Source organism: Littorina saxatilis, linkage group LG9, assembly GCF_037325665.1.
Source record: "Littorina saxatilis isolate snail1 linkage group LG9, US_GU_Lsax_2.0, whole genome shotgun sequence".
NCBI lineage: Eukaryota > Metazoa > Mollusca > Gastropoda > Littorinimorpha > Littorinidae > Littorina > Littorina saxatilis.
In genome coordinates, this window is record NC_090253.1 from 4,096,428 (window position 1) to 4,106,404 (window position 9,977).

A 9,977-nucleotide genomic window follows, 5' to 3' on the forward strand; every position below is an offset into this window, starting at 1 on the left:
CTTTCAAATGTATGGGTTCAGACAAACCCGCATCGTCGGGAGTGTGTAGTCAAAAGCGGCATCCGGCAAAGGTTAATAATCAACAGACATGACCCAAATTTGGCTTGTTTTCATCAACTGTTAGTCTCAAACACGAAAATGTTTGCTGGAAAAGATTTTCACCACTGAAAATGTCCCCGGCCCTGAGCTATCCAGGATATTAGTTTGACCTACGATGTCATTGTTTGATTTGGTCACAGTCTTGGCTAGAGTATTTGTGATGACATCATCATGTTAAGATGTCATAGTGTCAGAAATGAGGTCACACAAGTGTCTGTGTATTACGTATTTTGTCTGGGCTAGCCAAAACTCAATTTGGTAAAGAAAATGACTAATACACCACTAAACAGTTCCGACGTTTACATGGAACAAAGAAGGAAAATCACGTGACCGCACAGACGCCTCTCATTGGCCGCGTCATTTTTTCGAGGAAACAAATCGTCTGCAACACAGCTTTGCGTATGTTCTGCGACTGACGAGTCAGACACTTGTGTTTATTTTGTTGTTTTGTCGATGTAAATTCAGCGATTATCGATTTTAACAATGGCATGTCACTGCCCGATGATTGATTGTGACAACGGAAGCTACCGTCTTCAAAATGGAAAGCTAAACTTTGCAAAATTCACCAGGTTCCACACGAGTCTGTGCTGTTCATGCCAACCACCGTTCAGGTAAGCGCAACACTGTAACAGTTCTTGATCAACTTATTTTATTGCCTGACATTCATGCGATTTATTGTTTTTTCTGCAAATTCCATAGCATGATTACAAAACCGTTTAGCTAGACCTGCATTTATACAGCTTTGAACGTTCAAAAACTGCACACCGGCATTGCATGTGATGATGAAATACTTGTTTGAATCTGCCGTGCATGAGATCAAAAAATGTGGCTCACTTTCTGTGTCAGTGTGTTTCCGTTTCTTGTTTTTTTGTTTTACTTCATGTTGTTAGAGCATGGCTGTGATTAAAAAGCAATAAAAATTGCTTTGTAGAGCCATAAATTGTTAAATCTGAAATGCATCTGTCTGTTTTCAACAGCTTGCATCCGCGTCCAACACACAAGAAGAACCCAGCACAAGCTTTTTTTTCCACCTGCAAGGGTTTGTTCTCAACACTTTCTTGATGGCACACCAACTGCAGAGAACTCTTTCCCAACACAAAACTTGGGATACCCTGGATTTCAACACAGAGTAAGTTTGTTTTTTTTAAATAACTTTCTTGTTATATTTTGTGTGTGTACGCAGTAAAGAAGATGGGAAGGTGTTGAATGTATTTGTTCACACATGCTGTTCCTAGTATCACTATGATGTGTTTGTGCCTTACAGCTTGAGTGATTTAATTGACTTTTCGTCTGTTCGTGTGTTTTGAAATGTGAACAAGAATGAATATCAATATATGAGGCTTATGAATGTGGGAAACCAAGCTAAGTTTTATGTGGGTGGTTTGTTTCCAGAGTGCGATTTGATCAACATTAGGAGAGCTCTCCATAGAAGCCAAAGGAACAAAAACAAGTGTACCGGGGAATTCACAGGGGGAGCTATGTATTGCACTGAAAATGACTACAGTGGGTCCAAATGACCACCTTTATAAGTTGAAGTTGGGGGCATTGAACCCAAACGGACAACATATGTGGAGAACCCTGCATGAAGATGTAATACTACCATAAATACTGACAGAATGAACCCTGTTTGGCAATGTTTCAGACAGCAAGAGTGCTGATAGACATACCCCGACCAGAGCACCGGCTAGACAGAAGAAAATGGGCAATGCGAGATCTGGAATTCCAGTTTGAGACGTGCCAGGCCCAAGGATCATCAAGGGAGAGGAATGGTGCAGCTAGTTGATTGCCAGAAAAGTGTGACTCTAGCCCTGAACAAGACCCATTCACAACAGAAACATTTCTGGGTGCTCTTGTTTTTGCTTATTTGTTGATAGTTTTTTTTTGTATAAGCAGATGCCAACTTAATGCACACCCGTTATGCGCAATCTTATTGCAATGATTAAGCTGACTAAGGAGAACAATAGACTGATGTTCAAACTACAGATTGCAAACATGACTAAGAAAAAGAACGCAGACAGGAAAAATCCATGGTTATTCAGAAATCTGATTTCTCGCAGAACATATCATATTGCACTGGTATAGCCATGACCAGTCTCTTACAATTAATTCATGGTTTTAGTGTCACCCTTTGCAACAAGAAGATGGCAGGAAAAAGTCAAAAATTCTAAAAAGACAAGAATTTTTAGCGATCAACCAATGAGTATTGACCCTAAACGTTATAGTATGTAGATGAGATGTTGTTTATGCAACAGAGACGAGGATTAGACCTTCAGGATCTAGCCTATCGGTTTCGCTAATATAGGTAGAATAAAGTACATGTCACCAGAGTGGCCAAGAGCAACGTTAAACAATTTACTGGTTTGTTTTCATTTGTTTGAATGTTTCTCTCTTCTTCCTGCGCACAGTCTTCTCTCCATAATTTTCATGTCCCCTGTGCATACCATAACATGTTCTGAGGAAAAATGTTTGTTTGGTTCACTTTCTGTGTGTGTCTTTATTGATGTTTGCATGATGCAATGAGTGTGTCAGAACAAAATCTGAGTTCTCGTACTTTGAAAGGGAGAATGAGAGACAAGACAAAGCATTACAGCACAAAGTCAAACATATCAGCACTTGCAAACAAAATGCACACAATACAGTCAGCTCAAAAAACTTTACTTATGTTGATAAACGTTATCACTAGCAGCAGATCAAATCTGATGACTTCATCCACTTGGCAATGTGAACATATTGGGAAGAAAGATATCTAGTTTTATATATTTATAAACCAAAAACACACATGTAGTACAGTAAAAGTCATATCTATAATGGTGTACACAGGAGCCTTCCTTTTCAGAACTCCAAACAATAATCTGATAAAAAAAAATCCACTACAGAAAAAGAGGGAGTCTTAAAATGTAGGAAAATTTACATAGGTTTTGACAAGACAAACATTTATATTTTAGATGCGACTCACCCTACTACCTTTCAGGCTGAAAACTTACAGAAACGAAGCAGCTGTTTAACAATGTTGCTCTGCCCATTACATGTGTAACGAGGAGAGCTTAATGCCTGGATCTGGCAAAGCTTTTACATGAGTTGACAAATTGTTGAAATTATTAGAGTCGTCAGGATTGTTTACTTGTTTACTTTGTGGAAAGGTTGCTCTCCTTGTTTATCTGTGTGGTTTCATAGTTAAGAGGAAAAAGCTGTTTTGTTAATACCGCTTTCCCTACTTCTACTAGTTCCTCCTCCTAAGTGCATCCTGTTGCTGCCTGTATCAAAACGGGCAACAGGATTGGATTACTTTGGGAACAGGAGGTTGTGATGGCTGGCTCTGGGTAACACTGGTGGTTGTGATGGCTGACTCTGATCTTGGAGACAGGTAGAAGTCTCTTTCTGGTTTTGACAAAGATGCAATCAGGGGCTTACTCCTCCAAAATGACTTGCAGCCTGTTGCATATGGTCAAAACACTGCCAAAAGGGAGAAAAAAAGAAAATAATCAATATGAGAAAGAGAAAGGAGACAACAACTTTTACTAAAGCATCATTTAGGACAATTTACCAAGTTGTACATAACAAATTGCTCACAAATTTGAGTGCAACTTGCATGAAGAGCATTGCAAAATTAAGACAGTTGCAGGGATGGCCAGATCTCAAAATCTTAACTTGCCAGACAGGTGAGTCATTTCAAGAAAGTCCAGTCCACCAAAAAGAATTGCTTGCCGGGTACAAACCACAGTTGCTATAACTGCATTGTTTATATAACGTTTTGAAACTAGAGTATACAACCAGAAGTGTTGCATTTGACGAGAATTTTCACTAGCCAACCAGGCGAGTTGCCAAGCGGTTTTAAAGGCAGAGTAAGCCTCCCGTAAACCATCACAGATACGGTCAGGCTTTTACACACAGTACAAACACCATTTCATTTAAACACTCACCAATTGAGAACATCCTAGGTGCCCTCCGTAAAGAGCGAACAATTTTCAAAGAATTTATTTTTGCGTGGTTTATCTTACCCCTGAGCCATCGTGAACCCGTGTGATCCAGTTTTCCCTTTTCACAATGCAGTCGTCATAGTTAGTCATTTGAATGCGACTCGACGTGAGCTTATCTACAATAGCACGTTTTTTTTATGCACGAAACAACGGCTGTGGTTCACAAGAACTCTAGCGATGGCTTTTGACTGTTGAGAGGAACGGCGATTTGCACTGATAAACCGGCCGTCGTCTGCTACGACCCTTGCGTGACCCTGCTTCCGGGCTTTTCTTTTTTTAAACTTTCACAACTTCGAATTGTTCTGATCATGTCTTGATGAAAAACGAATTCTTTTATGATTAAAGAATGTTTGTGTAACAAGCTGTCAATTTATTATTTAGATTTTAAAAGTTAGGTCTAGCGCAAAAACGAGGCGCCGTTGTTGTTAACGGAACAAGTCTACGAAAATAAATTCTTTGAAAATGTCTCACGCTCGACAGAAAGCAGCCAGGATGTTCCCGTTCGGTGAGCGTTCAAATGGAAGTATGCTTGTACTGTATTTAGACGCTCGGGGAGCTCTGTGATGGTTTACGGGAGGCTTACTGTGCCTTTAACTAGCACAGCGGATTTTTTGTACTCGCCCCTGGCCATTAGTCAGATGATTTGATCATCCCTGAATTTAGAAAGTCGGTTCAGTCATTGCTGATTAACTGTATCACTATCAGTATCACTGCACTTTTCAAAAATTATATGTATATGACAGCGACAGGCATAATTTTAGTGTGTATTAATACTACAGTAGTATGCTGGTTTTTCAGATTTTGACACATTCCCTGTTCACTGAAACCAAAATGTTGTTAGGCTGCACTGCCATCTTGCAATTCAACTTGAACCATTCTCTTTTTCAAAAGTAAAGTGCAAATATGACTTATTTAAAAAAGTAGAGAGGTTTCCTACCTGTAAGCCTTTCCTCCTTAAAACTCGTTGACGAGGCGATGCATGAGGTCGAGCTCACACTCACAGGCAGCCGGCGATGAAGACGCTTGGCCACAGGAATCGCCCATCTTGCTGCCTTTCAATCCAGTTGTGATGATGAATGGATCAGGATAAAGCACCCCTTTCACATACAACTTCTGCTTGTACTCCCGAAGAAGCACCCTCTCTGCATTTTCTGCTTCACGGTCGACAGGAATCCCATCTCCCAAGTTCCAAAGCAGGAAAAGCTCTAAAACAAAAAGGCCTTGAGATCAAATCACAGTTTTTCGCACCTGTGGAAGGCATTCTTTGTATGTAAACGTACAAAATACTCACTGACTCAGCCTGAGGTAAGCTTAGCAGCTATACAAACTGGCAGTGGCAACTTAGTATGCATGTTTGTTGTTTCTTATCTTACCCACACGTCAGATTGAAAATGGAAAACTTTTGCATACACTATCGCAACATGTAGCCTAGTATGCATCACGAATCGGAATATAGTTATGCTTCATAGTAAGTTAGATTCCGTGGACAGATCAACGGCACTTATTCAAGTTTTTGACTTTAATCAACTGAAAAGTTAAGCGTATCTGAAGAGAGAGCAATTACTAAGTTACTGTTAGTGTTACAACTTACAGGGCGGAAAACCGGTCTTGGGAATGAACAACACATCGCATCATTGCAAAGAGTAAATAACGAAAGAAATAAAACTTACCTAGCTACAAGTTCCTCGTGTGCACCTTCCACACTCGTTTTCCGTACACACGACAAGGTTTTCGATGCTTCAGTGCTCCACAGTCGCACCTTCTGGATGGAAATCTCGCTCAAATCGCACATGTTTCAAGTTGCTGAGAAGCTAGCACGACGCGTTGTTTACTCGAAAAAAATACTGCGCATGCGCACTGTCGCAATGGCCGCGGAACTGTTTAGTGGTGTATTACACATAACATGCTTCCATATGAAACTTTGAGGTCTTCATCGGGGATTGACGCCCGACCAAAGGTAATTGAAGCCCGACGGAGCGAAGCGACGGAGGGCTTCAATTAGACTTTGGGAGGGCGTCAATCCACGATGAAGACCGAGAAGTTTCAAATGGAAGCATGTTAATGTTATTGTAATTCAATCTGACGACGATCTCTTTCCTGCTTTCATGCGGTTGTAAACAGACAGAATTGGTTCTGTTCTGTTCACACACTACTTTCAGTCCACCTACCTGCAAGGGTCAAGTCCCAAAAAATATGTCTCTGTATTTCTATCGTATCACTTTGCTCCTGTTTTGTTTTCTTTCACACACATTTTCCCTTCTTTTTTGACGGGTTTCTGGACAGCAAACTTTAAAACAAATTCTTTTCATCACAAAAGCGATCTTTGGAATTGACTGACGTAGTCCGGAAGAATTCATGCATCAACTTACGTCACGTATTCGACGTCATCTCGGTATTTCGTTGGCCTTCATATTTCCTACTTGTAAAATGACCCTCAAAGCTAACCGAGACTAGTTAAGGCTGTATCAATGCGCCTTGCCAGCAGGTTGTTAATGGATTTTTTAGCGAGTGGTTATCGACAATTAATGACCGGTAATTTTTAATGAGTTGGGGCATCCTGACCAATCACGTTGACAATATCTGTGTACTTGATTTTAGTCTAAAACAGGGAAACTGACAAGAAGTGTTAACAGAATGGAATGATTTGCACGGAACTATACAACCGCGCATTAATCGATCGCCTGCGCAGGTTGACTGGTTGAGTGATACGGATTCGATCAAACTTTCGCACAAAAACTCCTGTTTTCTTTGAATAACTGAAGAAAGGAGGAATAAAGAGGTTACACACGTCGTCTCAGTGATTATTAAAAATAATGGTCTCAGTTCGCGGTCGATCATGAAAAAGCTCGCTGAAGCTCGCATTTTTCATGATCCGCCAACTTCGACCATTATTTTTAATAATCACTGAGACTCGGCATGTAACCTCTACGTAACTCGATTTTTTGCGAAATCTACTTTTTGACTCACATGCGAAGCAAAAGTGAGTCTATGTACTCACCCGAGTCGTCCGTCCGTCCGGACGTCCGTCCGGAAAACTTTAACGTTGGATATTTCTTGGACACTATTCAGTCTATCAGTACCAAATTTGGCAAGATGGTGTATGATGACAAGGCCCCAAAAAACATACATAGCATCTTGACCTTGCTTCAAGGTCAATGTCGCAGGGGCCATAAATGTTGTCTAAAAAACAGCTATTTTTCCCATTTTTCCCATTTTCTCTGAAGTTTTTGAGATTCAATACCTCACCTATATATGATATATAGGGCAAAGTAAGCCCCATCTTTTGATACCAGTTTGGTTTACCTTGCTTCAAGGTCAAGGTCACAGGAGCTCTTCAAAGTTGGATTGTATACATATTTTGAAGTGACCTTGACCCTGAACTATGGAAGATAACTGTTTCAAACTTAAAAATTATGTGGGGCACATGTTATGCTTTCATCATGAGACACATTTGGTCACATATGATCATGGTCAAGGTCACTTTGACCCTTATGAAATGTGACCAAAATAAGGTAGTGAACCACTAAACGTGACCATATCTCATGGTAGAAAGAGCCAATAAGCACCATTGTACTTCCTATGTCTTGAATTAACAGCTTTGTGTTGCATGGCCTTGGATGACCTTGACTTTGGGTCAAGGTCACATGTATTTTGGTAGGAAAAATGTGTAAAGCAGTTCTTAGTGTATGATGTCATTGCTAGGTTTAGTTATTTGACCTTGACCCTGAAGGTCAAGGTCATGTAAAGGTCAAGGTCAAGCATGTGAGTCGTATGGGCTTTGCCCTTCTTGTTTACATCAATATAATCTACGATTTTTTCTCTATTTTTTGGTTATTGTGGTGAAAGCCTAAGATCGCTGGAAGTCAGTTAAAAATGGGTATAAAAATACCTCGTATATCATTTTGGCAAAACCGCGAACCAAAATTACACGTAATTTGAGTTACGAGCTTTTTTTTGTTCGTGTGTTTTTCAGTTTTGGCCGATGCAAACCTCGTATGTCGACTTACAAGTTTTCTATACTATATCTAAACACGGAGGTAAATGAACTGTTTCCGTTAGATACGAGGTTACGGTAACATGTCCGTACGTTCAGAGTTTAGGTAAAATTAAATATTAGAGTCATTAATGAAGCTAGAAGTGCCCACATTACGTATTGTGTAGTAAAATTACACTCTACGACATCAGTTATTGTTCAAATGATTTTTTTGTTAGTATTTTCCTTTGCTAAGTACAAAAGCATAACTACAAAGAGAGATTAAGCAGTTAAAGTATTCTGAAATATCTCTTAACTATGTAACAGTTCAGTCCTGAACTTCTGATCTTATTTGTTAGCTGAAGATGTACAGGTATGCATATGTCACGTACTGAAGTTGTGTTGTAGTGTCTGAATGCAGTCCGTCATGTCTGGCAGTGGGTCCTTCACACCTGAAAGCCAATTCTCTTCGCTTGAAGATCTTAGGTTGATGTGCTGTGTGTGCCTGAATAAAAGTTCTATACCATGGAATTTCGAAACGGAACTTATCATAGATGACATCACTGTTCGTATGGACTCTGATTGTGTTTCGTGGGTGTACTGTGTCCATTATCATGGTCAGTTTCATGTGGACTGCATTGACCCAACAACTGTAAAGCATGACAAAAACTGTATCTGCTCGACTTGTTTGCATTAGGAGTCATGTTTGCTCTGTCTGGTGCAAGCTCCGCATGAGCGAGCAGGAGTCAATTGATGGTGCAGATTTCGCTTGGAAACAAAATCACTATCTTCCAGGAGTAATGGAAGTAGTGAAGCAAACCAAACATTGTGATTCACCAACCCCAAAAACTATGAATGCAACGTTTGCTGTGAATCCAAGTACGGAAACATCCCATAGCATGTGTACCAGATGCACATTCAACGCAAAGACGAAGCTTGCAAATAACAGAACATTGACAAAAGGGTTGCTAAAGAGAATGGTGATGTCCAAGTTTTCACCATGTATCTGCAGGTCGACTTGTTGGCGTATGTATATATAAGCAAATGACAAATACTTCAAGGCCAAGCTGTGCTGCCACTACTGTCTTCACATTGTACAACTTGAGTGACACAGAGGTCACTTGCTACTTTTAGGATGAGTCAAAAGAGTAGTCAAAAGCAACAGTTGGCGAAACAACCAAGGCAATCATTATCTACAATGACGGCTGTGGGTACCAGAACCGCAGTTTAATAGTCTTGGGAAACGCCCATCTTTACTTTGCAGTCAGTCAAGGAAAAGTCGTTTTCCAAAAGTTTCCTGAGAAAGGTCATACCTGGATGAAAGTAGACTCTGTACACCCAGCTATCAAAAACAAACTAAGGAGAAGGCAGATAGTCTGGCCTGCCGAATACGTGGAAGTCATCACCTCTGCAAGAAAAAGGCAACCTTACCAAGTTGTCCAGGTAGCCCACACATTCTTCAAGGACTTTCTTGATCTCAGACACTTCTGGGGATTCATAATTGGTGGATATTCGCAGTCCGAAGTACCTGCCTGACGGTACTTGTCGCTACAAGCTCATCTATTCTGAGGAGTGGTGGCCTTTTTCACAAAGAAGAAGAAGAGCACATGGTGAGCCCAATATCATCCCCCAGCTCTACTGAGTACGGCTGACCATCAAAGACATAAAGTGGCAGGATCTTCAGCATGTCAAGGAGGTTTTTCCAGTAGATTCATACCAATACACATGGTCTACCCTATGGTCGTTAAGCTCTGCATTCTCATGAGTGGTCATCCTGCATACTACTAGCTGTTCAAGGACATTTAGATGACAATTGCACTCAAACTAAGATATCTCATTGTTTTCAAGGAATACTCTGTTTTCTGTGCATACAAAAAGGCTCCTGTATGGATGTTTACGCTTTCCTGCAAGCAAAGAATGTTATGTAC

General features: G+C 40.4%; 1 long non-coding RNA gene across 1 annotated transcript; it reads left to right on the plus strand.

Moving 5' to 3' along the window:
* Positions 1 to 376: 376 nt before the first annotated feature.
* Positions 377 to 2,577, plus strand: LOC138977341 (uncharacterized). The gene is made up of 3 exons (XR_011459243.1): positions 377 to 710; positions 1,077 to 1,228; positions 1,742 to 2,577. It is a non-coding gene; the product is annotated as an uncharacterized lncRNA (long non-coding RNA).
* The last annotated feature ends 7,400 nt before the right edge of the window (positions 2,578 to 9,977 follow it).